Source organism: Charadrius vociferus, unplaced genomic scaffold, assembly GCF_000708025.1.
Source record: "Charadrius vociferus isolate BGI_N301 unplaced genomic scaffold, ASM70802v2 scaffold200, whole genome shotgun sequence".
NCBI lineage: Eukaryota > Metazoa > Chordata > Aves > Charadriiformes > Charadriidae > Charadrius > Charadrius vociferus.
Genome location: NW_009646515.1, coordinates 1,296,225 through 1,313,735, shown reverse-complemented (window position 1 = coordinate 1,313,735; position 17,511 = coordinate 1,296,225). Strand labels below are relative to the sequence as shown.

The window sequence follows — 17,511 nt, the reverse complement described above, 5'->3', positions numbered from 1 at the left end:
CATGGCCAAAATACGATCAGCATGACGTGACTAGTGCAGGTCTGTTCATACATCGATGCAGCACCTGAATTTTAGCAATTTGACAGGGAAGAAGCTATAAGGTCACAGAGTAAGCGCATGTGAGCAGACGGGCAGAAGGCTACCTGGGTTACTTGACAAGCTAGATCTAGCTTACACACCTTTTTCAAACATCACAGCTTAAAAAAAAAAAAAAACAACCACTATTAATAGCATACAAAGGCTAGACTGGAGAACAGCAATAAAAAAAGTGAAGTCCTTCTGGAATACCTGAAGACGTGTGCATAACCAAGTACTGAGTAATGCAAACATTTACTCCATGTTTCACTTCAAATTGTTATAAAACATGAACCTGTAAAACACCTGACCCCAATTAAAATAAAAGCACCTAGAAAGATCCCTGTAGATAGTGAATAATGCCTTTTAAGGCCTTTAAATGAAAATCAATTGATTAACAGAAATCAATAGAATTTGCAAACAAGTCAAAGAATATGTGTGTGTATGATTTGCATGTTTAAAAAACAATATCCTTCAATCATCACTTATCTATCAGAAAAACCTGGAAGCATTACATTATGATTTAAGTGACCCAACTATATCTGCCTTGCATTGAAGAAGAATAGTTCAGTAGAAGCAGCACATACTACTCCTAGAAAGGACTTGCATTGCTTTTCTGCTACTGAAACCTACCCTTCATATACACTGGTCTAATCTGAAGGCTGATACATTACATAAATTCAGCTGAGATACTACAAAGGTCCAAGCACTACCCTTTGTTCAACAAATTTTACAGAACAGAACAGGATGTCAGAACTGAGGACATAATATGCATTCCAGGTTTGGAGTGATTCTGAAAGGCTTAGCTATAGCTTTTACGTCAAATATAGTTCCTAAATATTTTTGTTTCAGGAGGCTTACAAACTGAGTAGTCTAAACAAAACCAAACAGACTATTTTACTAATTATATCATTAGTACTAAGTTATAGTATTGTTATGTTTATTAACTCTAACTACAGTAATAATAATAATAGTTACTAGCACTATGAAGGAACACTGCTAAGGGGGTGAGTAAATTTAACTTATATTTGACTTCTGGTACCTACTGTTAGGTGCTCTGGCTAATTAATCTCTGAAAGGTTTTTCAGAAAAGGAACACCCTAATTGCACTCAAAAAACTCTGCAGACTGTATCATGCCTATGTTTAGACAGTGTGCATGCACCACTTTGCAGATGAGCCAAATTTAAGCATTAGCATTACATTCCTATTTCACATGAAGGAAAAGAAAAATTTGTAGACGTTCCAGCAACCACTGAAAGGCTGTATTTTTATTCTCGAAGTAATGGCTAAGTACACTGGAAGAAATGTAGGAGTTAAAAGCTGTTGCCTCACAGGGACAGCAATTCTGCACCATTCAAGAAATGTAGTCCATGTGGCTTCTCTGCCATATGCTGCTGTCCCTGTACAGTGAATGTGATTATTTTAGAAGTTAATTTTTAAAAGCTTTTGTGTCACAATCTTGCAAAGACTTAATTAAGGTATGCAATCAAACGTCCAATATTTAAAGTACGAGTGGCTCTATGAAGAACAGGAACATAAAGACTTCAGCAACACACGTATGGAAGAAAAAGTTATCCAAACAGTTCAAAATACTATAGCATTTAAGAAATTTTAATTTGAAAAGCTTTATCACTTGTATTATTTCATTTAACTAATTTAAGGCAAAAAAATTAAGCAACCAAGAATTTACGTGTGACATATTCCCTATCTTAAAAAAACCCTAACAAATAATATGTAAATAACCTGAAGTGAAACAACACCAAAATGGGACTAGACAATAGATGCTTTGAGGTGTTGCACTAGTAATAATTTGTTCCTCCTTAGGGAGGGACATTCTTGTCTAGGTTTCTTGGAGGACCTCATCCTATCTAAATGGTATTCTCTAGGAATCAACTACTGCTGAAGCAGTCAAGCCAAAGCTAAAATGGATACAAGGACTCTTAAGATTACTATGCACAGATTTTTAAATATGATGTTCCTGCTTGTCAAAAAGTCTGTAACTTCCCTATGACGTGGAACACCTCCAAGACAGTAGGGTCTCTGAGTGCTCCAACAGGCAGAACAGAAAACTAAACCTGAGTGCACGTTTCCCACTTCTTGGTTGAGTGCTCTAAACCAACTAAATAGTTTGTATGAGGTGACATAAAAAATAGTAGCTCCTCATCGATCATGTTTTAAACTAGTTTCCTGAGGAAGAATCCATCTGAAATGCCCTGTTTGTCTGTGTCTCTGCTTGCCATCACCACTAGCAATTTTGAAGTAGATGTCCGGTTTCAATCACATTTTACAGAGAAATGCAGGTTTAACAAAGAAAAAATTTCAAAACATTTTCTCAAGTTTGTCAGCCATATATAGAATATCCTTCCCGGTGGGAAGGAAGCAATCTCCTATACATTGTACGATGTTGCAGACAAGCAGCATATGTAAACTGTACAATGAACTAACCGGCATAGCTTTTGATCAGCCATCGAACATAACTGTTAATCACAGAATGAGATTGGAAAACATGGAATACATTTTTTATATGGACCAATTCAGCAGGCATATAGTAGGGGTGGTGAGAGTATGCTTCCTGGATTAGGAGACAGATGCTAGAGACGTCAGATGACGCAGGCGAAACCTGAAGTTTCAAACAAGTACTGACACGCACTAGGTGCAAAGCAAACACACCACATTGTTAGGCCCTGAGTAGATGGGACAGAATCAGGGATACAAAGAAAAGCTGAGCTTTGAGCACTAAGGGTATTTAACAGTGAAAATTCCTATGGGAATCTGAAAGCTTCTTTACAGATCAAATTTAGACTTTGTTACTTAAACCTTTACTTAAAAGTCCTTTTGGAGATCTGACCTCTTTTGTGGATCTGGTGCTCTGCTTCTCAAAACCAGGCCAAACTGCAATTCTCCAATATAGAACTGTCGTTCTCTAAAATATCTTTTTCTTTTTTGTATTTCAAAGGTGGTTTTTTTCAAGACTGTACTCTGGAACACAATGAAACTCTGAAAACAATGTTCAGTCTGATCGCAGAAACACTCCTTAGACAATAGCTCAGTATGCAATTCCTATAATGGAAAACTCTCATATCCAATTAATGTATCATCTGGGCAGATAAGGTATTACGGGTCGATTAAATGCTTGAGAATTCAATGAATGTCAAGGACCGAAAAAACTCAAGTAATCTTAAATATTCTGTGGTCTTTACGGAACACAGAATATCCTTTCTGATCTCTACTACTAGCTTATATCATGAAGTATGAAAATTTGAGTTCACTTAGCTGTAATTTTATTTTCACTCAGCTACATGTATTACTAAGCATCTCGTTATCTTGTTCTACTAAAAACTTCTGGCCTCAATATTTCACTTTAGATTCTGTAGCAATGGCGAATTTGCAAATGCACAAGTCAAATCTCTTATAGCATTGGTACTACCTCTGCTTATTGAGCACATAAACTATAAACATGTTATGTTATAAATCCATAGGAAAAGAACTGGTTTACAGTTAAGTGTGCAACAACAGATTAATGTTACTGAAAAGACTTTGTGTAAAAGGACGTACACAATCTAAAATGGGGCAAAATACATCTCCTCCATGTACAAACCTGCTAATACCATTTAATAAGGACAAGACAAAAATTTCTTAATCCATGTCTGTTCCGTTTCATTTATAAATAAATACATATAAAGACAGGAGGAAGGAGATACCTGTTTACGGGAAAAGGAGATCTCCAGTCCTGGAGATGGGAATGACTTCATGCTAGGGCTCAATCCTTTCCTTTAATTCAAAACATGCATGGGAATTGTCTCTAGAGAAAACATGTGATTTACTGTCTGTCTAGTTAGCCAAAGATGAAAGGTAAGTATGCTTATGAAAGCAGAGCAGTTCTCACAGCTCTTCTGCTAGCCACCCAGAGACTTCTCTCCCAGGTTTCCTCAGAAGACTGTAGGCACCTGGTATTTCCTGTCACCAGTATCAAAGTAGAAGAGCTCCCTGATTTCGAAAGCATTTTATTTTATTTTATTTAAAGGATAGAGGTCCTCCTATTTTTTCATTGTCTCTACATAATATATATGACAGGACAGTGCTTTTCCAAAACAGTACATGAATGTATCTGTTGCTTTCTAGAAAAATCCTTGATGTTAACAATGGGAGTACTCAAGGAGCAAGGTGCTCCTCAGCATAACTCAAGATCTTAGAACTATAACCATTCTTCTCCGGAAAGAGAAACATGTCATACCAAACTATATGGCATTCTTGAAAAATATCACGTGTGTCGTGGATTTGGCTTCAGCCGGCAATAAATAACCGCGCAGCCGCTCACTCCACTCCCACAGCCGTGGGGTAAAAAAAAAATAAAATCGACAGGGCAAAACTTGTGGGTCAAAATAGTGCAATTTAACAGAACAGCAAAAGGGAAGATGAAACCAAAACAGTAACACCGATAAAGGGATATGAAGACGCGATTACAGTACCGCCGCACAGCGCACTGACCGGACCCGCACCGCCATCGCCCACCCCCGAGTGGCGACTGCTCTCCTCGCCCGGCTCACGCCTCTGATAGCCCAGGCATGGGTCACGTGGGATGGAATACCCGCCCCCGGCCGGCTCCTGGGGGAAATCAACCCCGTCCCTGCCCCAACCAGGACAACGTGACAAAAACACTCTCTTCAAATGTCTGTCCCTATTTTGTTTCAAAGGTTTCTGTTAGGATTTTTTTTCCCCCTTTTTCTTTTGCATATCAAGGAAAATTCGACACAAAGCATAGGTACGCAAAAGGATTCCTGAAAAATAGATAAGATTCCATCTTTCAGAAAGTTACATCATTCAGCTATAAAGTTACTGCCTCGCCCTATATGATTACAAGAATTTCTCAAGCATGGATTTTTTTAAAACAACTGAAGGAATAAGTGTTTATAAAAATCAACAAACATGAGTAGAGATAGTGATCGTCAATACTGAGTATGTGCCATGGAGAAGTACCATGGTGCTACCTTTACTCAGGCGGTGCTGCTCCAGAAATATCTAGTACATCACTCAGGGGTTTATGCCGATATATCAAGTGGCATATTAAGATATGATATTGCATGTTCTGTGATTGGTTCATGTCTTCCACCTGTACAAGTATGAAACTATAATGCCCAAAGATAAACGCATGCCTAACTTCTGCTACAAAATGTGAGATCAATTGCATCCTCTACTGATACATTTACTTTTTATAAAAATAATCTAGAAGCAGGAAAGAAATTGTGATCTGATGCTCACCGATTCATAATTACATTCAGACAATTTAGTTTGTTACAACAAAGACACATGGAAAAAAATTAACAAAATTCTGCCAAACATATCCCACAGCTAATGCCTTTTCTGAACAAAGTTTGACTTGCATATGTGTGATTATGTTCTTCAACATTTCAATGTTTAGGATAGATCTTTCAATAATCTTGATACCAGCAAAAATCACAGAACATTAAGCAATCACCAGAGGCAACAGAAGCTCATGAAACCATTGCAGGACAGCAAAACCTTTATTTTTAATGAGTCACTTAAAATGAAACTTTTTTAAAAAACAGCAAAGTCATTTTCCAAAGTTACTCTCAAAACAAGAACATAAACCATTACCATTTTAATCAGGATTGATCAATGTATCATAAATTTAACAGTTGTCATTACAAAAGTCTTTAAACTTAGGCTAATCTACCTCACAATGCAAGTTCTGAGAAGTAACAGTCATCGTTACCTGGACGTAAATCAGGTCCTTAAGACATCGCCCTGACACTGTCCTGACTCCATTTGCATTCTGCCTTAAAACATTGCTACATTTGGACAGTACTAACAGATCGATACACAGCTTCCTGTCTTCTCAAGACTTCTAATACCAGGTGCTTGCAAATTTTGCAACGTTACTTTCAAAATCTAGTGGAGTATCTTACAATATTCTGCGTAGACAGAAGAGATGCGCAAGATGACGGATTCAATTTTTTGACGAAACAGTTCCTGCTCTGCTGGTGGCAGAGGCCCTCCAGACTGCAGTAAGTTTACAGGCTCACAGGATGATTGGGGCTGGAAGGCACCTCCTGAGTGTCCCCCAACCCTGGGGGTAGTCTGAATAGCCTTAAATACATTAAAAATCCACCAGGACAAGATTTGGAGCAACCTGCTGTAGTTGACTCTGCTTTGAGCAGTTATTAGGAGGCACACCTGAATTTTGCTTTACAACGCATGCATTTTATATTCTTCAAAAACTTGAAATCTACCCATTCATGGGTTCCCCCCAACTACTTTCCACAAAAGTCACAAAGAATAATCTTCGCCTTGCAGGCTAGTCCCTCCCACTTTCATTTAAGATGGGCAGAGGTGCACAGAGTGATTCAGAGCAGGACTAAAGCTAAGGTGCTCTCAGTCACCTCTGCATGAATGGCAGAAGCGACTCCCTAGACTCCCAAGGAAGCCTAGGGCAGCTCATCTCTCTAGACTGAAGTCAGCTCTGTGCAAATTCTGCCTGCATCCTCTTTTACATTATGCTGAATGCTGGCTTTTCATAAACATTGAGAATTAGCCGTTTCTTTAACCCAAGGTCATAACATTAGCATTTAAAGTCCTCCAACCCTAAAATACTACCCTAAAAAGAACACTTGAAGTAAGCGAACCCTCTCATATTTTCTACTAGCTACTAGGCTGATGATAGTGGTTAGTGTTGAAACTTTCATTGTTCCAAATGCAGTTTTCATAGTTATTCACAATTTTCTCCAAGCAAATAAGTATTCCCAAAGAATTTGTACAGTAGTGTAATGTAAGGATCTGGAATAAAAAAAACGCTTTTAAATACTATAAATGCAGCTATTCTGGCTTTTCACAGTAAACTAGTATTATTGTGGCAATATTTTTATCATCTGGCCTTCATTCCTTTCTATTGTAGCACGATTGTAGCGCTAATCTGTATAATTTTACAATTTGACAGATTGTTTAATCCTAACCCTAGATGTAAAACAGAACCCAAATTCGATAAATGGCTATAAATTTTTTCTGATTCTGAAAAGTAGTAATAGTCATTTCAGTTTCATACCCCAATCCTTTTCCAATTCAATTTGATATTTTTGCCTGTTGCATCTGGAAATTGAGAAAAAATTGAGAACAAAAATAAAGCTATTTATAAATAGCATAATACCGCATTGGGCAGATATCAGTATTCTTTAATTACTTCTTATAGCATAATCTTAGCATTCGGAATACAAATGATAACAAAGTGAAAAAACAGGAAGTCAACCTGTACTGCCTTTATGGCTTCTTTGAAGATATTGCTGACTCCATAAATGCAGAGGTGAGCAAGATGTTTATAATTATATTGTATTTCTTAATTCTTTGTTATTACTAATACAATGCTCTTTTCCTGGGAACCTTGGAACTCAAGAGTAGGTAGAATTTATTGGAAAATACTTCTTTGTTTTATTTTGTTTGGGTTTAGTTTTTTGGTTTTGTTGGGTTTGTGGTTTTTTTTTTTTTTTTAAAGGTGCATCAACGTCAACGTCTTCAGTATTATTACTCCAACTTTGATCATCAACATAGTCTCAGCATGACTGGCGACACTTCAAGCTTTCATTTTGAAATCTACTTCTGCAACTGATACGATATATTTTTTATCTGGTACTTTCACATTTTTAAATTTTTTGTTGTTTTTTTTTCTTATCGACAATCTGACAGGCATTTTTTTAATCTGTAAAACAAGACCTACTATGACCCAAAGGCAAACTTCCCAAGCAGGTTCCTGAGGCCAAAACTCTTCAGGTAGAATTCATTTTCAGATTAAGACATCTAAATTCAGATACCTGCATGTGAGTTGGGTGTTCAAGCTTCTACTACAAGCAGAGCTGGAGAGCTCTAAGTTGACCTATCACTCAAGACATGATTCCATAGCCTAAACACAGGCATCTAGTAGTGTTTATGATTCCCTAGGTACCTGCAACACTCACATGGCATTGGCAGAAATGACGGAAGATTTATAGAGATGTATACCTCATAGAGGAGAAGCTAGAGGTAAGGACTGCATCCCAGGTATTGCCAAAAGCAGCAGGACCTTATGCTCAGGCAACTAAAGTGCACCTTTCATCCCCACAGCAGCATGAATTGAACTTTCCTCTACTCCTTGACTAGATTTCCATTGACTACAGTGGGACTTCAGACGCTTGCATAGGTGCACACATACATACCTCAATTTGTTTCTCAATCATGTCATCTTTCCATGTCTACCAGCACATAAAAAGAAAATCAAATCAAAGCATATATTCAACTTCAGCAGGCATGGGAAATGCATGGAAATCACATTTGAATTTTCCAATCATGGGTAAAATCAGTTGGAATGGGGTTTTTTTTTTTGTTTCTTTTAATTATAAAAAAAAAAAAAACCCAAACAAAACCCACGCTGGTTCCTTTATCTTTTTATCAAGTATCTCCCTCAGTTTCCACAACCTATCAAAGACAATCAAGTGCTGTCTTGCTGACTCAGTACCACCTGTCTGGTTCCGTTAAACTGCATAGGCTGAGTTCTCTTGAGTAATTCTCAACTCAGTCCTTACCCACTGCTGGTAATTCATCTTCTTCCTCAACCCTTTCACTAGGCATAGATACCTGGGAGATTTTGCCACTAAAGACAAAGGCAAAGAAGGCACTGAGCACCTAAGACTTTATCTGGCTCTGCAGTCACTAAATTGCCTGCCCCAGTCAGCAATGGGCCCATACTTTCCTTGTTCAGCCTTTCACTACCAAAGTAGCACTAGAAGCCCTTCTTGCTGCCCCTACAAATCTCAACTCCAGCAGAGCTCTAGCTTTCCCAACACCACCCAGATCCACCAGAGCAATGTTTCTACATTCCGCCTTTGCAACTTATCTATGCTTACAGCTCCTGTGTACATTTTCTTTGCACTGGAGCTCCATCATGAACTCCATTCTTGGCCACGTCAGTCTCCTGAGAAGTCTGCTTGCTTTCCTAAGCACTGAGACAGACCGTTCCTGTGCTTGGAGGATGCTGTTCTTAAAGGACTGCCAGCTTTCCCTTGCTTTTTAGAGCTGCCTCTCATGAGCTCCCCACCCACCAGCTTCTTGAATATTCTCTGTTCAAGGTCTGTACTCTGTTACTTTTTCCCCCCCCTCAATCTACTCATGATCTTGAACTCCACTATTTCACAGCCATTGTAGCCAATTATTATAACAATCTGGCTGGCCCTTCCAGCACCTGTATCAAGAAATTTTCCCTGACATCCTCCATAAACGTTTGGAACCACTTATAGCCCACCATGTTGCTCTTGCAGCAGATACCAGGGAAGTTACCCCATGAAAACCAGGGTCTGCGATTCAGAAACTTCATCAGCTGTTTAAAGAAGGCTTTGCTCGCTTCTTCACCCTGATCAGGTGGTCTACAAAAAAGTCCCAATACAATGACACAGTTTCTGGCCTCACCTCTAATTCTGAACCACAGGCTCTCAGCTACACTGTCACCTATCCCAGAAAAGACCTTCATATATCTGAGACACTCCTTCATACAAAGAAAAACCTCACCCCTCTTTGTCTTTTGAGCCCATCTTTCCTGAAGTGCTTGTATCTATCCATCATAAACACTCAGTATTAATTCTATTTTAACAATTTTTAAATGCTAAGTAAATTTTCATTTTAGAGAACAAGCTAGAATAGGATTTCCCAAACTTAGTTTGCTCAGTTTACCATTATCTTAGAAAGAAAAAATGTCTATCTTGGTGCTGAAGGAAAAAAAAAAATAATCAAAAATAGCAGCAGCAACTGTTATTTTCCATGCTGCAGACTTACACACGAAGTTTGCCCTAACTTTAACTTTCCCTCTAATGCAGAAATGGCAGCAGCAACTCCTCCATATTCTGGAGTGGGCCTTAAACCACCAGAGGTGGTAATCACCTATTCAGGTACCAAACAGCCATTCCAGATCTACTCTGGAGCAGAAGCAAGAGCCATGATTGAGCTTATTTTTGGTTTTAATACATTAATTTGAAAGAGAGTATATGTTAGTAATGACAAGCTTTCCACATCTGGGAGAAAGCCCAAGCTACACTGTTGTCCTTGTCCAGGATCCCAAAGATAAGAAGTCTTATGTTTAGTGTTTCCAATTTAAAAAAAAGTTTTAAACTGAAAACTGGTTTTTTTTTTCCCCCTTTGGGTACACAAAATAGTGTTACACTGCCTGGTCCATGCGATTTAGTAGAAAAAAAGGTGTTACTGAATGTAACCAACACCTTTGGTAATCTGGTCTCAGCTCGCTGATACGTTTGGCTGTGGAATATTTCACAGATATCTACGTTAACCCTAAGAACATGCCATTCCATGTCCTCTCCATTATATGGTACCTCCTTTCTCAAGTAGCACTAAGGCTCACAAACATCCCTTTTACTTCTTTCAGATCTTTAATGATAATATTTCTGTGTTATTCTCTAGGGAAGGGATGATAAAATTTGAACAGGAAATGCCCCCTGCATTTTCTAGCCTCAGTTCTTTGGCTACTTATTCCATTACACAACAGTATTATGGTGAGAAAATATCCCCCCCACCCCGCCCAAGGATTCTGTGGCATGTACAAAAAGATGTCTTTTTGCTCTCTATTTTTTTTTTCCCCCCTCAAGAGATGTTTTTGCTCAGATTACACTCTTATCAAAGCAAAATTCCAGGGCAATCTTACATAGTGAAAGCTCTATAGGTGCAAGTTGGTACTATTTTCTTGTCCTGATTTTTAAAATTGTTTTAAAATCTTTAACATCAAATTCTGTGAAACATTATAATACAGCAGGACCATTTTTCCTGACATTTTATTTATCATTTCTCTTCACTTCTGACTCTTTCACAACCAGCCTGATGGATGGTCTGCAGAATCCTAAATCAATGCTCTTTCCTACTTCCCTTTCAATTTAGCTATTTTTAAAAAAACCCCTTTTTTTCCAGTCTATATATTGATATGGGTTTCAGTGGACATCTTCACTTCTTCTCAAAGTTTCCACATTCAAGTTTGCAGAGAAAGAAAGGCTTTTTCTTCTCTCAGATTATACAGACAGTGCATTCTTTGGACAGTAAGAGAGAAATTCTTATCCCTTAAGAAAACTGCCATTTTGCTCTGCCAAACATTTAAAACTGCATTCCTTTTAGAGATTTTTCTCTTCTTTATAGCATAGCATTAAGGGTTAAAATTTGATGCAAACTGCTTAAAAAAGGACAGCAGGCAAGATTCATACCTCAAACACATATGGGTTTTACTGATCATTGTTGCAGAGGTCAGAGGAACAGGAGAGCTGCCTCTACACAAGTTGCATAGTAATTCAGTCAACCTGAGAAGCAGAATGTACATGAGGAAATAAAGGAATCTGCACCCAAGGAAGACTTCTGTTACTACTAACAGATGACAAAAAAACAGCAGCTAAGCCTTCATGAAAATAGCATTTCTACAAATGAAATTTCAGGGTTTGGAGCTAAATTAAGAAAGCGAATTTGTGGACTTATTTCAGGCAGTTTCTGCAGCATCTAAAGACTCATGACTAGATCAGTATATTTTCTCTTATATCTCAAAAAAGGAGAAAAAAGTTTAAGCATCACACAAGTTCCAGGAAGATTAAAGAAAGCTATTCTAACAAAAATCGCCCCTACCAATAAGACTATGTAACAGATCCCACATACACACATGCGCTTTTGAGCAGGAAAAAAAAAAAAAAATCATGCAGAATTTAGGTTCACTGTGAAAGTTTGCCCAAACATGACAAACAAATACTTCTTGGAAAACAGGGAAGGAAAACAGTGTCTGGATCTTACCAAGTTTATTGTTCCAAACACTGGAAACAGTATGTGGGGAGAGGGGATTAAAAAGCACAAAATGAAGAGCTGATAGCCAGGGAGTATATAGGCTAAAGAGACAAGAAAAAGAAGGCAGACAAATGCAGGCCACAAACAGATTGGAAGAGGGAATTGGGATAAGCCACCTGGGCTTAGAAGTTAGTATTAAAACCAGTACAACAAATAAATGAATCTGAACATCTAAAATTTTACTGGAACCCCATTTTACTGAAAGCAGAGGAACAGTGAGAATTCAGAAATAGCTGCAGACCCACTAAAACCACAGATGAGTCTCATTCCACAGCAATCTAGTATGCACGGGGGATGAAGGCAACAGGTTACTAGCTACACCGTCTCAAATACTAGAAGCTGACAGCTGTGTGAAAACTGTGTGGGTATCCATATGGTGTTATATGATGAATTTTGTATTTGAGAAGTCTAGAAAATTATGTGAAAAAAAGTTTATCACAGTGTATATAAGCAAGGCAGTATTTGAGGGGAAAAGGTAGCATTCTTTTATTAGAACTACTGGGGCACGCAAAAGAGACTGAAGCCCTTCTCCAGGTCTAAAATAGAAACAGCAATCTCCAAAGCTAAATTTAAACTGAGAACAAGTATATTTTGTGTTGAAAGAGACTCAATACATCTACAGAAAACCTCATCTATTTCCTAAGGTAGAGTCCATCTCATTTAGCTTTAGCCAGCTAAGAGTTATATATCCAACGGGCGTTGGCAAGGCTTTCCCCACAGCTAGTAAAAGCAGGGGAGGGAGAAAAGATTCAGCCAGCCAGAAGGTTACCGATTTTAACCATTTCCAGATGGTATGAAATGCTTTTTGGATGTAGGACTTTCTCAATTTATATAACCTAGAGAGATTGGTTATGTAAGACCTACACATTGAAACAGTGCATGAGATTAATTCCACCCAATTTACTTCACTTTGCAACCCTTCTGTATGTTTTTGTTCATGCATGCACAAACTTATATGCATGCACTTGGTTTTAAGGTACATTTCAGAAATAATGATCAACACTAGTAACTTCAGAGATATTACCTTCTCTGTATCAGTATTCTTTGAGTTCCACTGCTACATTATTATCATCACAGTCCATTGGATTTTGTTTGTAATACACATGCTAGGAATACAAATAAAGTATTCCCAACTGTGCTACTGAAGTAAGAACATCTCCAATGCCAATGTAACTGTGCAGCGTCAATTCTCACTTCCCACAAAGCAATCTGGCATCGCTAGCAGCGAGATCAGAATTTCTTAAGCTCATCCTTCTTCTTTAACCTGTACATTAGGGGAAAAAAGTACACGTTCTCTGGTGAGTATATTCACGAAGTTATAAATATCTCTGCTACGAGCTTCACGTTTACTTTTCCTGGTACAATTGAAGGTACTATCCGTGATCAATAAAGCTTTAAATAACTTGCAAAGAAGACCCCATTAGAAGTAGCGCCTTTCCTTATGTTAAACTTCCAAGAGCATGTTTCAGCTAAGATCTTGGGTAAAAGCACAAAGATTTACATGACAGGTTGTCATAAGAAAAATAGATATTTAGAGAATATGTTATATATTGATCCCTAGAGCTGTATTTCTCTCAGTTCCAAGGCACTATAAAGATTCATTTAAATGGAACTGAAATTAAAAATAACAATTGGAAAAGCTTTAGGATTCTTTGTGGAATAAAAATTTCAAATCTTTTACTTAGTAAAATTTCTCTTTAATATTTAACAACAGTACTGTTAGTTCAGATTTGATTTGGGGGATACAAAACATTTAAGCCTACCGCAAAAATCCAAAAAGCTAAAACAGTACAAGTAAGCTTGAAGCTTCATTGCAGTACTTAGTCTACACTAGATGCAGATATGAAAAACAAAGATTCTTCAGAGAAAAGTTGCCTTCTGTCCTTTGTAAACCGCTATAGTAGCAAGCCTTCTGCTGGCACAGAGTGTAAACAATAGCTCTAACAACAGTTTGTTGACTAGCATTTGTGTTCTAAATCTGACTTGGTTTCATTATAACACAATTCTGGATGTGAAATTATTTTATATTTTAAAAAGTAACATTACAATCTAATATTATATAACAAAAGCTGTGTGACGAGTAATATAAAACAAGTGAATCATTAATTACTCCAAATCTGAGTAAAATCTGCACTGGAAAAAAAAAAAAAGAATCAATCTCCTCACACAGGTTCCACTCAGGTAGTACAGTGTAAATAGTCAACTACCACCACCTCTTCAAAAAAGAAAAGGTGGCCTTGCAAAATGTCAATTGTTAACGCACCCTAACCTAAAAATCAAGAGGGGAAAAAAACCCCACAAAAACACAAATCCACGGACAAAAGATCCCTAGACCTAATTATTCCTTTATTTTTGTCTTTCCAAAGATTTAATCTTAGCAAGAATATGCTATGCCCTTATAATTTGATTCCCAGCCAGATATTTTCAGAAAATGGTTCTCCCATTGAAAAATTCTAGGACTTGTTGTTTACTGTAGAAATAGAGCTACCAAAATTAAGTAGACCATTCACTTTAACTTGTTTTTTTTTCTTCCTAATAGTATATAAGTGGTAAAAGATTGCCTTCCTTCACGCAAACGCATTTTGGAAAAAAGCACAAGATCATGGAATCACCGAATTTTCAGAGTTGGAAGGGACCTCTAGAGATCATCTAGTCCAACTCCCCTGCTAAAGCAGGATTGCCCAGAGCACATTACTCGGGAATGCATCCAGGCGGGTCTTGAAAATCTCCAGAGAAGGGGACTCCACAACCTCCCTGGGCAGCCTGTGCCAGTGCTCTGTCACCCGAACTGTAAAGAAGTTTTTCCGTGTGTTGGACTGGAACTTCCTATGTTCCAACTTGCACCCGTTGCCCCTCGTCCTGTCACTGGGAACCACCAAGAAGAGTGTGGCTCCATCCTCCTTCAACCCACCATTAAGATATTTGTAAGTAGTAATAAGTGCTCCCCTCAGCCTTCTCTTCTCCAGGCTAAAGAGTCCCAGCTCTCTCAGCCTTTCCTCATAAGGGAGATGCTCCAATCCCTTGATCATCTTGGTTGCCCTTCGCTGGACTCTCTCCAGCAGTTCCCTGTCTCTCTTGAACTGGGGAGCCCAGAACTGGACACAGCATTCCAGTTGTGGCCTCACCAGTGCCAAGTAGAGGGGGAGAATGACCTCCCTCGACCTACTGGACACACTTCCCTATGCAGCCGAGGATTCCATTGGCCTTTTTGGTGACAAGGGCACATTGATGGCTCATGGACAATTTACTATCTACCAGGACCCCCAAATCCTTCTCCTCAGAGCTACTTCCCAGCAGGTCCATCCCTAACCTATACTGGTGCCTAGCATTCTTCCTCCCCAGGTGCAGGACCCTGCACTTGCTTATGTTGAACCTCATTAGGTTCCTCTCTGCCCAGCTCTCCAGCCTGTCCAGGTCACGCTGGATGGCAGCGCGGCCCTCTGGAGAGTCAGCCACCCCTCCCAGTTTGGTATCATCAGCAAACTTGCTGAGGATACACTCTGTCCCCTCATCCAGGTTACTGTTCAATATATTTCTCAATATTGGACCGAGTATTGACCCCTGGGGGACACCACTGGCTACAGGCCTCCAACTTGACACTGCTCCATTAATCACAACCCTCTGAGTTCTGTCACACAGCCAGCTCTCAATCCACCACACTGTCTCCTCATCTAGCCAAGCCTTGCTGAAGTCAAGGTAGATGACATCTACTGCTCTCCTCCCACCCAGCCAACCAGTTATAATATCACAGAAGGCTATCAGATTGGTCAAGTGTGATTTACCCTCAAGCGTCACCCCATTACCTTCCCAGGGACAGAGGTGAGACTAACCGGCCTGAAGATGCTTTCCCAATGAGGATAATTTTTCAGAAAGTTCCTGAAACACGATCTTCAGATGAAGAGACAAGTGAAAGCTGAGAAAATATAATCACAAGACTTTGATTGTGAAGTTTTTTATTCAGATTTCGGTTAAAGACTTGTACACTCCTGCTAAATACTTTGGTTAAACAACAGAATCATTGTCATCTGTATTTCATGCTGAGGCACAAGTGTTCAGTTTTCCTCATACTCATAAAAAGGACCATAAAAAGTACATACAAAAATCTGCTAAGAGACAACAAAGGAATGGGCTAGTATCAGTTTCTAAAACTGACCAGAAGAGACCACTTGCTGTAACTCATTAACTAAACAAATGCACATGCATATGCGTGTGTGTATATACTTCTGCACGGCTCTACATGTACATATGTGAAATTGAAAGGACGTTGGTCAAGCAACAGAAGCTAATCTTCAGTAATATAAATTTAAAAGTATCAACTTCATTGAGAACCATAGTGAATAGAAAGTGAGAAATACTGCAGAAAGGCTGATGTCCCTTGATTTGCTTCTCTGATACTGATGTCATCTCAGAGATCTGGTTTGCAGTCTCTGTTTTATATGATCTGGGGAACCTGGATGAAGGGGGCACTATATCTCAGAATTTCTAAATATTTCATGCCCTCCTTTTTTTTTTTTTTTTTTTTTTTTTTTTAAATCTGCTGGAGTCTATGGGATAGATGTTATTTGGCCTCTCTTAAGCCTTCCTAAAGGTCACTAGTGAAGTTCCTACTTTTCTCTTTTGCTCCCCAAATAGTTTCGATTCCTTAGCACTACAGCAACATTTATAGCAGTAGAAGCAGGAAAGACTCACAAAATTAGAGCAGGTTCAGAACCCAGACTGCAATTCTACCAGATACTATCTTGTATACATTTCTTAACACCGTTCTTCACTAGATGATGCTCGGGGGGGGGGGGGGAAGAGGTACACACTACTCTGATGAATTTTTCACAGAGTCACAGGAAATTTGATCTTGTAGAAGAAGCAGCTAGTCAGCTTTAATCTGCAGATGGCGTTGCCTGTAACATATTTCTGTGCATAAACATGGCGTTATTCCTTCTCTGTTGGAAATGTTAATTGATTTCAAGAAGATAGCTTGCCTGCTGGTCAAGATGTGTACTGTCAAAAGAAGAGGTAGGTGTAACCAGCCAACCAAGTTTTTTTGGTCCTATAGAATTTCATCTTTCTACACCTCTGTGCATGATTACACTTATAAATATAATCTATGTCTGTTATACCTGAAAACCTCACAATTAAAAAAAAAAAAAGTCTCTCTACAGCTGAACAGAAAACTGATAATGATGGTAACCTTGTTCATCCAAGGTTAAGTCTAAGGAATCTAAGAAAACCACTTTGCAATTAACTTTCAGCACACTGGAATCTGTGGTAATCTTTATTATGAGAACTGTACGTAAAAATATGCTTCATAACACACATTCAGGAAGGAGTTGTTCTCAATATAATAAAGACTGTTTGTGGACTGAAAGATTAGGAGATACAGCAGCACCCAAACAAAGCTTTCTCTTTCAAAGCATTTTATGGTCAACTGATAATTAGTTGTTCAGTAAGGCCACAATTCTATACTAAGAACTGAAAACATAACAAAAAACTTTTCAGAGAACATATGCATTTGTGCACCTTGTTTCTGCTGCAGAAGTATGTAGCAGATCAGGGTAAGTATGAATAAGTTGGGGGGGGGG

At 38.6% G+C, this 17,511-nt stretch overlaps 1 protein-coding gene across 1 annotated transcript in view; it reads right to left on the bottom strand.

Moving 5' to 3' along the window:
- CDKL5 (cyclin-dependent kinase-like 5) overlaps positions 1-17,511 on the bottom strand; it is a 77,626-nt gene that overhangs the window by 50,911 nt on the left and 9,204 nt on the right. The window lies entirely within an intron of this gene.